This window comes from Grus americana, chromosome 6 (assembly GCF_028858705.1).
Source record: "Grus americana isolate bGruAme1 chromosome 6, bGruAme1.mat, whole genome shotgun sequence".
NCBI classification, from domain to species: Eukaryota; Metazoa; Chordata; class Aves; order Gruiformes; family Gruidae; genus Grus; species Grus americana.
In genome coordinates this window covers 42365248-42381387 of record NC_072857.1, presented here as the reverse complement: position 1 = coordinate 42381387, position 16140 = coordinate 42365248, and positions in this window count along the sequence as shown.

Sequence of the window (16140 nt, the reverse complement as noted above, 5' to 3'; positions counted from 1 at the left end):
CTGCTCTGCATCCACAGCCCTCTGCAGCCGTCGGGGTCGTCCCGGGAAGTGGAGGGGACCCTGGGGCATCGCCAGGCTGCAGAGCTGCTGCTGCTGCTGCTGCCGCTCGTCCCAGGGGTCGTATCTTCTGCCTCTTTGATCTCCCTCTGACCTTTGCTGTTACAGCCAGGAAAGCTGATCCTATCGATTTTATGTGGATTATGATTTTCTGTAGATTGCCCTGAAACCTGCTAATTGTGCACGCAGCTATTTATAGTGCCTCAGAGTGGGAGTCAGAAACTTTTGATAGCGAGAGAGGTTATCTGCACACGCATCTGCAGAGCTGGCACTTCTGTATTTTCTCATAAGTGACAGTAAGAGACATTTCAAAGTGGACATTTTCTATCTAGTTTGAAAGGTCTCTGAAATTTTCCACCTTTTTTTAAAAGGGAAAAGAAAAGACCTGCTTTTCTGCTGACCTGAAGTTTCTTACTGGGAAAAACCTTGTGAGTTTGTGCGGGAGAACTGAACATTAATTTGGATGCCCCAGCTTTGGGACATCCTTGTCTGCAGCAGGTTCAGGTGGTAAAGCAGAGAGCTTCCAAATGAAGCTGGGATGCTCACTGCAGTCTTGGTTAATTTGGTTATACAGTGATGGTCACACCATCTCTGCTGGCTCCTAGCAGCTTGGTTGAAATGTAGGTACCAAACCAACCAACTACAGCCTCATCTTGTGCTAAAAAATGCATTCGTGCCTCTACATTTGTTCCTTGCATGTCCTGTGTGTGTTTTGTGTGTCTCCTTGTCTTCGCTGAGAGAGGAAGTCAAAATAATTTTAAGTTCATTTAATAATTGAAAGCTTGGAAAAATAAAAATCAGGGTTTTATTAGAGCTATTGCTACAGGATTCTGTGCCTTCCCACTCTGGCCCTGGATGCCTCTGAGCTATTTGTTCCTTTACTGACTCCTTTTCTGCCTTTCCTCCTGGCGAAATTAAAAAGGAGCATCACTTGACCGATTTAGTCTAGCCTTGAACTCTGCAGCGTCAGTAAATATTGTTTCAGCAGCATGAATCCGTCGTACTGAGCCCACTCGATATGTAGCCCGAACTGCTGCTCCAGTCATAGTGCTTTGCAAAATAAGATACTGCCTCATCACAGATGCAACCCACTGACTTCTTCAGTGAAAAGAGGGGATTTTTTTTTTTTTTTTTCCATGCATTGGGTTAAGTGTTTTCTTGCAACAGCCTGGAGCAGTCATTCAGAATGTTTTAAGAGAGTCTTTTATACTGTCTGAAATACCTGGCAGTGCACAAAGGCCGAAAGTGGGAGTAATTGACTGCAGGATTATTCTATACTGCCTGAAATAAAAGTAAAACGGCTGTGAGTGTGACAGGGAGTCAGATCCACACCGTAAGGTTCATTGAATCTTTTGGTGTAATTAGTCGCTATTACCCAGGTGCCACAAGGCAGTACTTCAGCAAATCCCACGTTGACTTGGAAATCATGGGCTAGAAGATGATAATCAAGGTCTTGGAGACTGGGAGCTTTGGAGATTTGTAGGGGCATGGTATTCGTCCTCAGGCAGTGACTCCTGGAGATGGATCTTGACGGGGAAAACCTCCTGCAAGAACATCAGAGTTCCCATGAACTTCAAAGGCTGGCGGTACAGGTCCTGCCTGTGCTGCTCCGATGGCTGCAACACTTGTAGGCTGTATGTGTTTCATAATCTAAGTCCTTTTGAATGGCATATAGTCACCTGAGATCTTTCTGAACTCCTGGAAGATGGATCCCAGAGCCCCAGTGGTACGTTAGACCCTGCCTGTATCTTCAGGGTATTCAGACCAGCTTCTGAAACGTCTAGAAGCTGTTGTATAGGACTTTTTCTTCTCCCAGTCAGATGCTTGCCTCCTTCCCTCAGTCATCTCTGTGAATTGTGTTAAATCAGCCAAGGCTCATAAAGGATTACAAAACCTTCCTGACAGCCAGAGCTCCTTGTAAAATGGAGAAGGTGTGTAGAAAGAAAAGGGGTGGGTGTGGTGAGAAAATGAAGAGAGGACTGTCTCAGCTAAGAGGAGAAAAAACAACACCTTCTCGTCTGTAGAGGTGTAATCTTAGCAAGGAAGGGGAGACATCCATTCATGTGGGTGGATAAGGGAGAAGAAGGGACACCTGATGACACTCTAGGAAGCTAAATCACAAACTAATCAGCTAAATGCTTTTTCACCCAACTAGCTTGAGCAACCCAGTGCCAAGCGGTACCACTGCGGTGGAAAGTGATGCCAAAATCCAAAATGAGCTTTGCAGAGTTTATGAAAATGGGGAATCCCCGTATTTTGAAGCAAATAATGTATTAAAGGCATGAGTTTTTGAAAGGGCTTTGACTTCTGGCGTAACCTCTGGGTTGGTGCAGGTGCTAATAGCTGTCTCAGGCAAGGCTTCTTTGGACGCATCTCTGAAGGAGATGGTGCTGCTCAGAGTGACTGAGAGCAGACGCACTCACTCAGGTGGAGCACAGCACTCATTTAGATTGACAATGTCTCTGCTTCTCCTAGCTAGCCTGTAAATGGATGGTCATGGATGCAACCAAACGAGGACATGCTGCAATATTGCAGGTTTTGTGCTGGCTCTTCATGTGCTGGCTTGCATGTGTGCTTTGACTGCTTGACTCCCAGGGCCATGCATTGCTAAGGAGACTCCTTTCACAGCAAAGGATGAGTCTTGAATAGTAAAGGGTCAGACCTCGAGCTGGTGTACATCACAGTAGCTCCCTGGACACCCTGTTATATGTTTTAGGCTTTGCTTCATTTGAACAGCATGCCGGGCTGTAATTAGGTGAGCATCTCATCCTCAGCCATTTTATGGAAGGCATCTTTTCTGCCAGGAAGCAGGAGATGATAGGTTACAATTGGAGGTACTTTTGGGTTTTGTCTCATTAACCGCAGTGCTTCCGCTTGGCTCAGTAAAGCAGGGCTTTGTGCTTGGAGGTAGGAACTACAGCTTCAAAGGCAACCCATGCCCATACAGGTCTTCAGACACTAAACATCACAAGAAAGTCTGCCTGTGGCCAGACACCAGGGCACGCATGTCTCCTGTCCTCAGCAGGAGCAAGCGGTACCCAGGGAGCAGCCTGTCCCGTGGTCAGATAGTTGGGTGTGCAACGGTGTGTGCACCTTTGTGGTGAGCAAACACCCTCGTGCAGAGGCCCTGGCAAAACCCGAGGATGCTGTAGAGAGGTACGCTGGGGGCTGGGAGAAGGGACTCTGCTGAACAGGCTTGAGAGGAAAGATGGGTGGTAGGCAAAGGTGGGTTTAGCTCTGGAGTGGCCGATGCCAGCCCTCACCCTCACCCTGAGGTACATGCTGAAATGCCTGAGAGCATCATCTCCTTTCAGTGAAGCCCAGCTTCTCACAAGTCCAGGGACCGAGGGAGGACCAGGGCTGAGCCTCAGGACATCCCTGGACGCAGCAGGGAGGGAGGGTTGGAGGGTGATGCCAGGCCGGTGATGTTTGGTTGTCCACTGAGGAACACAGATCTGCATCTGCTGGTGGAGGGGTCAGACCAGGAGCGTTCTGGTGGACCTGGGCAGCAGCATTTCTGTGACCCTGCAGACTGCCTGACCCATAGCCCAGGGGACACAGCAGACTGGGTCATCCCTGGCTGGTGCTGGCCGCCCTATGATGTCCTCCCACACCTCCCCTTACCTCCTTGCTTCCCACCTGACCTGCCAGGTTAGTCTGCAAAGTCTCAGCAGATCCAAGGCCCTACAGGAATAATATCCACCGGCACTAATGCGATTAGGACAATTAAAGAATATAATGATGGTAATAATGATGGGCAATATGGAAGCAGGCATGCAAACTACCTATGGAGATGTTTCCCTTGAAGGGCAACTCCTTGAGAACAACCTTTCTACGAGGCACTCTGGTTTGCCAGGCTGTTAAAAGCGTATTTGTCATGTAGCACTCCTTTTATCTTAAGATCTTTCTCTTCTTTTCAGGATAATGCTTTTATTATGTGACTTAAGGGGAGAAAAAGGTGTAAATAAGCCAGACGTGACTTCTGTAGCTTGGAAGGAGCTATTACTTGACCCTGTAGCTTAATAAAAATGCTTTCACTGATTTTTATTTTTTTATAAAGATAGGCACTGATCAGTGCTGCTGATCGAAAAGTATATAGCAGCTTTCAGATTTCCTCTGAGCTTCCAGCCCTCCTGAAAGCAGCCCATGAATTATTAAGGCAGGAGATTACCTTAACTGGAATGTATGCAGCTGTTTCATCAGTGAAGTTGGGGATCACTCCGAGGGGTGGACAGGTTTCCCGTGGAGGGTTAGAAACCCAAAATGCTAAGGCTCTCCTTGCTTTCCCTGCCTCTTATGGGAAGTCTGCAGCAGCTTATAGAAACTTCTGCTCCAGACCACTCCGTCCTGCTCCGAAGTGGATACGAAGTCTTTAGGTTGGATGTTTTCATTTTTGTGTTCTCAAAACTTCCTTCTGAAGACTCTCCTTGGCACTAATTTTATCCCCCCCCCCCCCCGGATACATGTTTATTTTACCTTTCTTTTTTATTTAGATATATTCGGGTCTGGGGTGCTTCCCTCTCCTTGGTGTAGAGTCCTCCTGGCCATGGCACTGGGGTGCTCGGGGCAGAGAGCCCCAAGCATTGCTTTTCCTCGCTTTTTTCCTTGGGTCATGAGTTGTTTGTTAGAGCAGGGCCATGATCCTTCTGGCCTCCCTGATGGATGCTTTCATCACGGGCTGCTGGAATTAAAGGGGGAGCAGGAAGGATGTAACATCTCCATGGCTTTCCTGAGAAGTGGCCAAAGTGGGGGCTCAGTGCTCCAAACCCCCCTGGACACAGCCCAAAACCCATCGCAGTCCCCTCCCAAGGCAGCAAACCCCTCTCTGGTGGGGCAGGCATCTCTTCGGCCCAGGTTGCTGCCGCGATAGTTGTCCATGTGCCTTTGGGGACGTGGGCTTCAGACCTTGCTGCCCACCTGCCCCTTCCCAAAACCTGTTGCTGGCCCAGGGTGGGGGACCCTCACTGCCCCACCCCGATTCCGGACGGGATTTGGGTGCTGCCGTAGAATAAGACACTGAGACTGAAGCTGGCAGTGCCGAGGCTCCTGCGTGCTCCTCTTTAAGCACTTGTACATCTCCGCTTCGAACTCCCCAGATCACCTTCTGAATTCATAACTGAGAGAAACATCCGACTCTGCATTAAGTCAAAGCTGTCCCTTGGGCCTCATAGGTGGTGATAGGAACATCTCAGCTCCCAAGTTCATATTCTCATAAATCTTGAAGAAGGTGATTTTTCCTTTCTTTTTTTTTTTTTTTCTCTCCTCTCTCTCCCTGCTTTAATTACCAGCCGCAGGCATCGCACTGATGAACAGCCCAGCGCAGGGCGTACTCTCCTTGCCATGGCCGGAACACGAGTCCTCCCTGACAGCAGAGCCCAGGGAAAGCCGTGACAGCGGGTGTCCTTGCAGAATTGCCAAAATCCCAACCCCTGCAAAGGTTTGCAAGGACTCCAGCTACAATCTCCAGGGATCGCGCCGCTCCCTTGGGAGAGCCAAGGGGATGCTGAGCAAATCTGGGCGCAGGGCTGTGAATACAACGTGGCTTTCAGGGCTCTCCTGATGATGGTGCTTGTAGTGTTTGCTAACGAAAAACCCCAGGGGAATGGAGGAATAGAGATCTTCCCCTTGACTGACTTCATCTGGCGTAAGACTAGATGGGTGGCTGGCGTTGGTGTAGTAACGCGGGAGCTGGTGAGGATGGCGTTTCCCCAGGGCCAGGCAGGCTGCGGGCTCCGTCCCCGTGTCTGTGATGGGACACTGGCAGCAGGTACAACCCGCACCAAAGGGATCCTGGATGTCACACCACGCTGTGCAGCTAAATCAAAGGGCTACGTGGGCCAAAGCGAGAGTTGCTTTGTAGGAAAACCCGTTAACCGGCTTGGGGCAGCAGCAAGGCAGGATTTGCTGGAGGAGGATGGTGCTTCCCACCATCTCCCTTCTGCAACATCCTTTCACCCTGTGTGATTTTTGTTTTGGTGAGCAAATATTTCAGCCTGACAATTTATATGGCATCCTGTGCACAGCATCAGCCAACCAAGGGCTGCAAAGCCTGTCGGTGCCTGCTTTACCTCCCCTGCAGCAGGTACCGCCCTGGACCTCAGCCTCCTGATGCATTGCTTCTAGGGATGCAGGCTGGTCCCCAAACTCTGGTGAGGATTCACCGTGGTGAAAGGGCAATGATATACCGAGAAGCACTCTGTGCTGCTTTACTCTCCACCTCACACAGATCAATTTAGAGAGGGATATGTTTGATTGCAAACCCATTTAGAATTTGTTTTCATGGTTTTACGTTCTTCCTTTGCATTAAAGTGCTACAACGCTGCAGCCAACCACTAAAACCTAAAAGCACCCATAAGAAAATATACATTAAACGAAACAAAACAAAAAACCTAAACCTGCGACTCGGATAAATTAAGTACTCCAGAGTGAAACACAGTATAATACAATAGAAACTATTATAAATCACACCGAACCAACAGAATCAACATACCAATATCTGGTTCGCCAGCACATACTTCTCAGATAAAAATAAACTGTTCTTGGAATGAACCCCTGCTTTGATTTATATCTTGCAGTCCAAGTACACACAAGGAGGATGTAAAATCTGCTAATATAAATACCACTGGTCTCAGGCTTTTATCAGATGCTTTCTACCAGGAAAGAAAAGGCTCTTTTTTTTCTGCTCAGGTAATTATTATGTTCCTTTGAGCCAAGCTTCCATGTTTCCTCCTTTTTCAAAGCCATAATCCTGGGTGTGGGCCCCACACAAAATTACCCCAGCGCTCCTTGCCAGGGAACATCTCTGAGCTGCGAGCCCAGCCAGGCTCTGAGGAAGGATGGTTGTTTTGTGGGCAAGCACGACGGTAGCTAACAGCACGGTAGCTTTTTGGGGAGATGCTCAGGAAGCGCCCGCTGCCAGCGAGGTGCCAGCTCTTTCTGCATAGCCATGGCACGACCGTGCCGGTCATCCCGGCGTGTGCAATACGCTGCATGTGAAGGAGGCATCTCGCCATCCCAATTTCCACCGAGGGAGCAGGGCTGCAGGGTGGACAACAGGGAGAATATCCTTGAGCTGTAGGTACTGGTGCTTGCACCTCGTCTTCTCATACTGCAGCAGAAACGTCGTCGAGCTGCTGGCTTTTTGAATGCTCACTTCTTTCTCACTTGATACTGGGCAAACAATCTGTGATTAATAATTTAGTCTGCAATTTTTGCCTCTGCGGCTGAAATCTAATTATCCAAGCTGTAGACTAGCCAGGCTTTGGAAACAGCACATGAAATTAAAGGGATTTTTTCTGGAGTTGCCATTTACCCTTTTTTGGTTGCATTCTCCTTGGAGAGGCAGCTGGCATGACGAGGCTTTTACCTGCACTTTATGGAGCTGTACTCAAGCTTCAATCTTCTCGCCACGTCCACAGCTCAAAATTATTTGTGAAGGCGCCTCGGGGAATAATTTGTGTGTTGCTCATGAACAGCCAGTTCAGAGCAGAAATTCAGGACGCAGAAACTGGAAAGGGAGAAGAGACGCTCAGATGCCGACGTGGGATCGTGTCCTCTGCCGTGTGGTGTGAGAATCTCAGTCCAGGTTTGCCACATCATTCCCCATCCTTTTCCAGGCCCGGCAGGCTGGAGGCAGCCCTGGTGTCGGCACCACGTCTGCCTGGGTATCGCCTGCCCCGGGACCCCTGCTCCGTCTTTGTGGTGCCTCGCTGCTCGGCAGGGACAGTCGCAGCAATGCTCTGGTCATTGCTCTTCCTAAACTTTCCTGGCTCAAAGGCTGGCTGCAAATGTCACTGGGAACCCGGCGGGGCTCTGCCCGGCTTTGCCTGCTTCAAGGTTTCCGTGATCAGCCCATCTGCCTACGAACCAGGCAGGGTTGTGATGCTGCAGACATCTGCTGCCTCTGTGCAACGCCCAACACCATATAAAACCTGCCTACAGCTGACACTCCACCTAAATCCGGGATGGTCTCTGGCTCTGAGGGATGGGCACAAGAGTTTCCCAGAGGATGCATGGATCAGCAATGCTCCTCACCCCAGTATTTTTGTCACTAGGACCCAGGAAGCGGGGTTTTGTGATTTGATAAAGATGCAAACTTAGCCTGGAGCTGCTGTTTGTCCTGCGTCAGCTCTGCTCCACGGACCAGACTGGGGACCCGAAGCATCCTCCGGGCAGCCAGAGCATCTCCAGCGTGTCTGTAGGAGCTCGCAGCTCCATTCCCAGCTAATCCCATGGGCCTGTATGGGAGTTCAGTTGTTCAAAAAGGGCTTCGGTCTGGTGTAGCACTGGAAACAAAATAAGCGTCATTACAGATACCTCCTGGGTTGGATAATTCAATCTGCTGGATTTTACAAAAGGCTACAATCAGCGTGCAATCATGTATCTGGGAAATAATGCACATGCAATGCTCCAGAGACCTTGCCAGTGTAGCTCCACGGCAATGAGGAAATGTCTGCACTGACCACTCTGAAAAACACCGCTTGTAGTTTATTTAAATAACAAAGGCATGTTGCATTGTTTGGTAATGAAAAAAATAACATTTCTGGATGCCCAGGCTTGAAAACTACAGTCCAAATGTTGTGGGATCAGATAAAAAAAATATGACTTTGCCTTCCTCTGCCTGTTTTTCCCTTTGAAGGTTGCACTGCCAGGCCATTTGGCATTCCTGTGTCCCCTGCCCACTGAGCTCTCCTGATCCACCTAAAACCTTTCTGGAGGTATAGCTTTCCTTGGAAAAAAAAAAAAAAAATCTAATTTTATTCTCTTCCAATGAATATAGTTATTATTCTTTCTTGTATTTTTTAAAGGGCAACTTGGGTTATACAGACAGGATTGGTTTCTCTTTTGCCCCTTCCTACCTTGCTTACCTTTGATATTTTTTCAGATAAGTCTTCCTCACGTTTCTGACCCCGAGACAATTTTTACTCGGTGGCCTGTAGCCACGGGAGGGGCTTTGTTAGCTCCGTGGCTCGGGATTTACAGTCATGGAAGCGACTTTTAAGAGCTGGCATTGGAGGTACAGTAATTTTTTACAGCCTCGTGGTGTTCGGAGCAGCAGGGCATGATCAGCCACATCCAGCCCTGCCAGAGGCAGCTCTTTTCTGGGCATGGGACGGGGGGGATATGCCTCGTTTGGGTCAGGTTATACTGACATTACCAGGGCAGAACTTGCATTCTGTGGCTTCTCTGATTTACTGCCAGACGGCACAGCTCAGCGATGCCAAGGCTGAGGATACGCAGATCTCCCCTCGCAAGATTTTAATCACCGGACAAAGCGCAGGCGAGTGCATCGCTTCTGGCAGGAGTAACACCGGCGGGCGGCAGCGCTGACAATGTTTTGGTGATTCTTTTTTATTTTTTTTTGGTCACTTCCCCTTTTCGGGTTTATTTCGGAGGCTTGTGTTTTTCTATTGAAAGCAGAAGCCTGAAGGAAATTCAAGGTGTATCTCCTGTGCCTGGGTTTGCCAGGACAGGGGGGAGAGACAGGCAGGAGTGTAAAACACAGTGGATCTGTGACCAAAATAAAGAGATCAGAGCACACAAATCCTAGCCTGAACCCAAACTTCCTGCCACTGTAAAGCTATCAAGAGCCCCTTGACTGTTTTGAATCCTGTCCTGATTAGTAATGATGTTTTTAATTGAAATTTCAAGGTTCATTACTGAACGCAGATTAATTAAATTGCGAGGAGAGATAATGAGAAATGTTCCCTTTGGACCCATAAAGGAACACACGTGTCCTAGCGGGACTCTCGCAGCCCGACCTGCTGCTGATCTCCCCAAAGAGCATCTTCCAGCGCGGGAGCCCGATGTGCCTGCAGGGGCGGGGGGATGCATCCCCCCCTCCCCGGGCTGATCGCAGCCCTGCCGAGCACCAGGCACAGGGTGCACGCTTGGCACCCTGCAAAATCAAGCCAGCATCGTTTTGTAAGTCAGACTTGCCAGGTTTTGCTCAGTCCCTGCTCAGGGAGAAGCTTGAAACCTGTGGGTTTCCCTGCGGGAAAGATTAATTGAAAACGGAGGCTGGGACCTTGAGATTTCCTGAGCCTGGGAGATGCTGGTCTGGTGTCGGGGGACTTGGCGATGTGGCTCACGTGCTAGTCCGATGGGGATGTCCCCGGGCTGCATTGCCCCGTGCCAGTGTCACCCCACTGCATGGCAGGGCAGGAGGGCAGTGCTTGGCAACGAGTGCCCCCTCGGCTCCGCTCCCGCTCTCACAGTCACTGCTGTGCCCTCAGAAAGCTCCTGCCTAAAAGTAAGGTGGGTTGGAGTTGTTTTGTTTTTTTTTTTTTTTACCAGCCCTTCTTGCAATGTGTGCTCAGAGGCAAAACCCTCCCAGGGTTTGCGATGGCTTTGCATTTGGAAAATACCACTGGGAAGGAGCCGATCACAAACACCTCCCAAACATCTGTCTTGGAAGAGGCACCCTGCCCGTTTGTCTCATCCAGAGATCTCAAACGTGGTGGGATGGGAGGTGTTTCAGCAAAACCCGTGGGAAACTGGGACTGCGGCTGTGTGGTGTCCTCGAGTCACCGGGGAGGTGGCCCTGCCCCTGCTTCCAGGGATGGGATTGTCTTTTGGGGTCCTTCTACTCCCTCAGTGAAAACATCTCCCATAGTGCTGCACATTGAGTGACCCTTGGTGGGCTTTGGAGAGCTGGGGAGTGTGTTTGGAGAGTGTGTTTGCTTTCTTAGCCACATATTCCATCCAAACCGGGTCAATTCTACCTGCAAATTTCCTGCAAACCTCACCAGCAAGGTCCGTTGTCCCTCCCTAACGATCTACAAATGGCTGATGAATTTCTTGCAGAGGTATAGTTGACTGATGGCCACCTCTGTGCTCTTGAGGACAATGTGGGACTTGGCATAAGCCACACAATGTGCCATAGTAAACCACAGCCAGACTCGTCATGGTCACGAGAGGAGGGTTGCAGAAACTGAAGAGCAGCGTGGTCTCCATGAGGTCTTTGTGACCTTTGTTTGCAACATATTTTCTGGAGACGTCTGTGAAAATTAGAAAGCTTTAATTGGGCTCATATGGACCCTGGTAAAATCTCTTCTGACTGCAGTATGATGAAGCAGATAAAAAAGCACTGAAGATATTATTTCCTGGAAGCTTTTCTATTTCTGTCAGCTCTTACTTGCTAGCTCCCCCCTCCCTGGAGGATGAGCTCTGCTTTCATACACCAGTGGGTTTTTATTTTGGCAAAAAAAAGTGTGGGTTTTGGCAGAAAAAAGAGACAGTACATCAATGAAGAGGGGAAACCAATTTTTTTCCAAATGCTTCAAAGCTACCAGTTAAGGGTTTCCAAAAAGCTTTGGAGTAGAGACCAAGTGGATGCTAAAAGAGATGGGAATTGGCTCATATCCTGAATGACTTCCATTACTGCTTGAAAAAGCAACCGAGTTTTGTTATTGTATTTGTGTAGACCACTGTGCTGGAGACTCCCCACTGAGGGCCAGGGTTATTTTATCCAGATACTGCACATAATAACGAGAAACACTGACATGAATAAACCTCATTAGAGAACAGGCACGCACTTCAAGCCTACAAATGCAGAGGAGATTGCCCAGATCCTGCCCTACTCTTTCATGGGTCCAAGGGCCCCAAAAGCGTGAACATAATCGTTGCAGATGGCTTCATGCATCCTGGCTTCCCACCGTCCCCGCAAGCCCCTCTGGGACACGAGGGGTGCGAAGAGACACAGAGCCATCCCAGAGCATCCCGGCTCCTGCTCCCGCATCCTCGGGCAGCCCTGGCTGGGGCTCAAGACGGGACAGGTCTGGACCAGAGCAGCTCTTCGGGATGCATCAGTTCCTCTGTAAACAGGTTTGCTGGGGGAATGGGCAGGAACCTGGGTGTTTCTGGGCGGGTGAGCAGCAAGACCTGCAGGCAGTGGGGTGATCCCATTGGGCTCAAAGCATCTTGGAGGATGGGAGCCAGGCGCTGTCACCCCTGTCACAGAAGGCTGTGGTCCCCTGCTCATGGGGGACTGCCTCAGGAGCACCCCGGTGCCCACAGGAGGGAGGGGATGGGGCACGGCTGGCATGGGGAGCAAAACCAGAGCCTGCTTCTGTGCTCACACCCCACTATGCCCTCTTTGCTGCTGGAGAAGGCACGCCAGGACCAGCCGCAGCCCACGCCGTGAAAAACCCTCCTGTGCCATCTGGGCACAGGCTCAGGCCATGCGCTATTGTGGCATCTGGGGTTTAAGACCAGCACAAGCTGCTGAGACACGGCATGGAGGTTTTGGGGAGGGTGTCCATACCCTGTCAGCAGTCTGGGTTAGATTACCCAGCCAAAAAGACTGCCCTGCTGATTTTTATTTATTTCCTTTTTCCTAGCAAGCTGACTGAGCCTGGGATGCCACGGTGGTGAACTCATGCACCATGGCTGGGCAAAGCCCACGGCGGGGATGTTGCTGCACCTCCCACCCGTGGGACCACCGGGAAGACCCCCTCAAGCACTGCTTCAGTTTCTGTCCTCATCGAAAACAAAACCCAAGTGCCTTTCTGCCTTGTGAAAACATGTCTCCAGGGGATGGGAGAACAGCTGCCTATTTTTTTTCAGTCCCCTCCCCAGCAGCATTTCTTATCTTGCAATTGTTTTGCAGCTCGTTAGTAAATATGGCAATGGGAAGGGAATTGGGCAATGCTGGGGTTTGCCAGGGTCCATGCCTGGGGAAAGGCTGCTGCCTGCCCCGGGAAACCTTGGCAGCAACCCTGATTTCCAGGGGAACATAAGCTGTCCCATCGGCAGCCCATCGAATCGATGATCCTGGAGTAGTGTTAAGGTGTTGTAAACCTGCATCTTCTCATTCCATAAGGAAATTACCATCTTCCTGTGGCTCGATAAACCCCTACCAAATATTGACTGGTGATAAATAATTACACAGTTATCATCACCCAAATTGCTGGGCCACTGCCAGCGGGGACAAAACCCAAAATACCTGGAGAACAGGCACCAAGAGATGTTTTTGCTGCGTGTTGTCTGAAAAGCAGAAAAGCATCCCTTAATACCGAGACGCTGTTGCAGGAGCACAGCCTGTGTATTTTGCAAACAGCCAGTCTAGTCCAGTCCATAACACTTAGGCTGAACGGGAGACTAAATAAAGGTTAAATGGGGACCGATGTTCCTATTTGCATCGGGAGAAGTCTTGACTCTCTTTTAGCTGCCTTTTCCAGAACAGCTCCTGGGTTAAGCCGCTGCCTCGCCAAACCCGGTGCAGAGAGCATTTTTACCCCCCAAGTTTGCCTCGTTTCCAGTAGACCTCTTAATTACAGCCAATTAAAAATTAAAAGAGGGGACGGCAGCGAGCAGTGGGTAAGCGTTGTCAACAACCAGATGTGACACAGGCTACGTGACCGAGTGCGTCGCTCCAGAGATCATAGTTACACTGAAATCACGACAAACTCGCGAGAGGGTGAAAACCCATCTAGCTCCTTTGTGTATAATTAGCCCCAAACTTTTTCAGTGAAGTCACCTCTCCTTGAAAGATGCTGTTTAGCCAAAGCAGAGTCTTTTCGTGGCAAGGTATTAATGGGACAAAATCCTGTTTTGAGAAAACTATTGGCAAATTGTGCCGTTGCTAGCAGAGCGAAATGCCACGGTCTTTCTTTTCAAGGAAGCTTGGGGTTTACTTTCTTTAGAAACCCCAGACCTAAATGGTAATTACAAAATTTTAAGAATTGGCTGGAACAAAAAGGGAATGTTCTTGCTTGTCCCGGTATAGAGCATTTTGTAGGAGATCTTTGAAATATTTTATTTTCCTCCTGAATGCAATGAAAATGAACGCAGGAAATGCCAGGATCCTGAGCAAAACACAAATTTAGATCTTGACTTCCTCCATGCCAACATCTGGAATGAGGATGGCCGTATGTAAACAATCGATCTTTAAAAAAACACAAAATCAAGCCAAATCCCTCTTGAATCAACCCAGAACTTCTCCAGTCACCAGCAAGGAGGGATTCAGGTTCAAGGGGAGACCCATCCACTTTCTTTGCTCCTGATGGCTGGAGATTGCCAGCAGAAGCAAACTGCTCTCCCCTGCCTGGGGAAAAGCCACCTACCTGGGACCTTCCAGCAAATACAGTGAATGGAGGGCGAATAAATTGAAATAACGGAGTGATTTGCCAATTAAATGCTCTTTAAAATTTAATCTGAACATTAAACCTAACCGAGATCTGCACTTACAGTATCTGCCCGCTGGGGCTGGCTCAAGCATGTATCCCCCGAGCCCCATGGGGTCTGCCAGGGCTGGGCGTGCTCCCTTTCACAGCGCTTTTGGAGGTGCCATGGGAGTCCTCGGGTGCAGTGCTTGCCTCCTTCAAGCTGAAGTGCCCGGGGGAGCCCACGGCTGCAGTGTCCCCCACAGCTGGGAGCATCCCTGGATGTCTTTCCTGCTCAGCAGCTTGTGTTTCCTTCCCTGGGCATCTCCAGCAGTTGGTCGTCCTGGTCCTTGGTTCACTTGGCACCTTTTGGTTTGCTTGGCACCAGCTCTGGCTGGTGTCCCCACTGTCTTGCTGCCCCGCTCCCGGACACAGAGGACCCAAGGGAAGGGGTCCTGTTCCTTGCTTGTAGGGAGCACAGCTTGCAGGTGAAGACCTAGCTGGGGAAAAGGGGGTCCATGAACGGCTGCAACAAGAGGACTGGGCACGAGGGTGCTTTTTTAGGGCTGGTGACCAAACTGGGGCTACCAGAGAGCATCGCTACACATCTCCTCCAAAGGAGGCCACTAGTGCCCTGAGACTACACCCAAGGCATCTTCTCCTGCCTTGCCCCCAGCCCAGGAGACCGGGTGCCTCCGTGGCACTGCTGGGGAGATGCCATCCAACATGGGGACAACGTGGGCAAGCTGCCAGGGCCCCAGCACCGCGCTGTCTGCTGAGCTTCCTCAGCTCTAGTGGGCCAGGAGAAAAGCTTTTCTCAGTGAAAGCTGCTTTGTGATCACCAAAATACACCGGCATGGCAGTTTGAAGACTCGATTTTTTGGGGAGTAGCTGCAGATATAAAAATAAAGGCAGATTGAAAGCAGCGACACTTCCTTTGAGTGAACATTTGGGGCAGCAAAGTCTCGTCCCGTGAACATTCACAAGACCTGAGATGTGGGAGGGCACGGGCAAGGTCACAGCCACAGCTCAGGCTGGAAATTACATTTTTCACTCATGTTTCCACCGGTGCAGTAACACATTTTTTAAGTTGCACCGTTCGCAGTGTTGTTCTTCTGCCATTAGATGTCTCTGTGTGCTACATGGAGCTCGGACAGGAGGTCACTCCTGGTAAACAAAGGTCACCAAGCTGGAGCTCGAGCAATGCAGAAGCCTTGGGGCTTTTTCTGTCTTTGTAGCTTTTGTCTGGTTCCTTTAAGGAATGCCTTTTCTGTAGGAGAGAGAGGCTGTGACTCCACAAAGGTGAAGGTGGTGCACTGATGAATTTAGGTGGTCATGGTGTGTTTATGTGGTTTTAGTGCTCAGAAGGTTACCTCCAGGTCTGTGAGATGGAGCAGGCACCAAGAGGCTGGAGCCCGTGGGGATGTTTGGGTTATAAACTGCAGAATGGGACTGTTCAGTAACAGATTGCCTGGGTTCAACTCATCAAGCGACACATCTGCACATCCAGTACCTCTTCATCACATCCTACCAACAGCCAGGAAGCAGGGAGATGCAAGAAAACATTATTTGTCAGCTATCTATATTTTTTCCAAGCACACCATTTGCAATGTGGTTTGGTGAGCTGTTTTGGCAAAGTTCTGCTTTTTCTGGAAGGGGCTGATCCCTCTGTATTTGCAACATACGTGGGGCCTCTCAATGACAAACAAAGCCCATGCCTCTTAAACCTTTTTGCAGAGACAAGCTGTGCTGCATCCATTGCAGATACAGCCTCAGCTGTAGCAGCAAGTACGACGCATATTATGAGCCGCACGTACTGCCAACACTCAGAGAAAGGGCCCTGCTCTAACAGCTCTCCAGGGGACATTGGAAACAGCACACGCCTGTCTGTAGCTGTGCATGATTTTTTCCACATTTGTAATTGCAGCCTTTTTCCCCTTTTGGTGGTTATTAATGTTGTTCGTTTCCTCAAAAATTA